The sequence below is a fragment of the Salvia miltiorrhiza genome, chromosome 5 (assembly GCF_028751815.1).
Source record: "Salvia miltiorrhiza cultivar Shanhuang (shh) chromosome 5, IMPLAD_Smil_shh, whole genome shotgun sequence".
Classification (NCBI taxonomy): domain Eukaryota; kingdom Viridiplantae; phylum Streptophyta; class Magnoliopsida; order Lamiales; family Lamiaceae; genus Salvia; species Salvia miltiorrhiza.
The window spans coordinates 39,133,717-39,135,560 of NC_080391.1; positions in this window are offsets into that span (position 1 = coordinate 39,133,717).

The following is a 1,844-nucleotide window of genomic DNA, read 5'->3' on the forward strand; positions in this document are numbered from 1 at the left end:
TCGCCACGACGTACCCCTTAAAGGCCATACTCCATAAGCCGGAACTATCCGGCCTATTGACAAAGTGGGCAGTGGAATTGAGCGAATACGACATCACATATAAACCACGGACAGCACTTAAATCTCAGGTATTAGCCGATTTTGTTGTCGACTTTGCACCTAACCTTACTATACAGGCCGACAAAGAGTTATGCTATCTGACAGAAGAACCAGACCAAACTGGAACTTGGAAACTATATGTTGATGGATCCAGCAACGTACGAGGGAGCGGACTTGGAATCGTCCTCTCATCACCACGAGGAGACAACATTGAGCGGTCAATCCGATGTGATTTCAAAATAACCAACAATGAGGCTGAATATGAAGCCATGATAGCTGGACTCGGACTAGCTAAAGAAATTGGGGTAAAACGCATTAACGTATTTAGTGATTCTCAACTTGTAGTTAATCAGATGCAGGATACATTTCAAGCCAAAGATGCGAAAATGACGGCTTACTTGGGCAAGACGAAAGAACTCCAATCGTGCTTTGAAGAATTTACCATCAATCAAGTGCCGAGAGGGGAAAATGGCCACGCTGATGCCTTGGCCAATCTGGGGTCAACAATCCAGACTGCACAACCTAAAGCCATAACTATCACTTGCCTTCAATATCCAGCAATACAAAGAGATGAAGCCGAGGAACACGTGACTGCAGTATCAGTCGGACAAACATGGATGACCCCAATAATGGAATATCTCGAAAGAGAAATACTCCCAGATGATCGGAATGACGCACGTCGAATTAAAGCTCAGGCCGCACGATTCTGCATCATCCGAGGTAAACTGTATAAACGTTCATTTACCGGTCCATACTTGAAATGCATTAACCCTGCAGAACCAAGATACGTCTTGTCCGAGCTACATGAAGGTGAATGTGGCAATCACTTAGGAGGGAGAAGCCTCGCACACCGCGCTTTAACCAGCGGTTACTATTGGCCCACCATGAAAACTGACGCAGCTGATTATGCTAGAAGGTGCGACAAATGTCAACGATTTGCCCAAATATCACACCTGCCCCCAGAGCCCCTGACCGCTATCACTTCACCATGGCCATTCATGAAATGGGGGATAGATATTGTAGGCAAACTCCCCACCGCACCCGGGCAGAAGGTATACATGTTGGCAGTGACCGATTATTTCAGCAAATGGATAGAAGCAGAATCTTTCCACCAAGTTCGTGACAAAGAAGTCAAGGGGTTCATATGGAAGAACGTGATCTGCCGGTATGGGGTGCCCAAGGAGATCGTCACGGACAACGGCTCCCAATTTATAAGCGCAGACTTTCAAGATTTTTGCAGGTTTTGGAACATCAAGCTAAGCTTTTCAACGCCAAGGTACCCCCAAGCCAACGGGCAAGCGGAATCCTCCAACAAAACCATCATGAACACCTTGAAGAAACGGCTAGAGAAGGCCAAGGGAAGGTGGGCAGATGAGTTACCAGGCGTGCTATGGTCCTACCGAACAACTACAAGAACATCAACAGGGGAAGCACCATTCTCCCTCACCTATGGGATGGAGGCAGTAATCCCAGCAGAAAGTGAAGTACCTACCGCCAGACATGAGCTCACGACAGACAACGGGAATCAAGAGGCCATGTGCCATGAGTTAGATCTCCTCGACGAGAAACGGAACAAAGCAAACATCAGACTAGTTTCCTACCAACAAAGCATCGCCATACACTACAACAAACATATCCGCACTCGCACATTTAAGCCGGGCGATTGGGTGTTGCGAAAAGTGTTCCAGAACACCAAGGAAACAAGTGCGGGTAAATTAGCCCCGAATTGGGAAGGACCATATCTG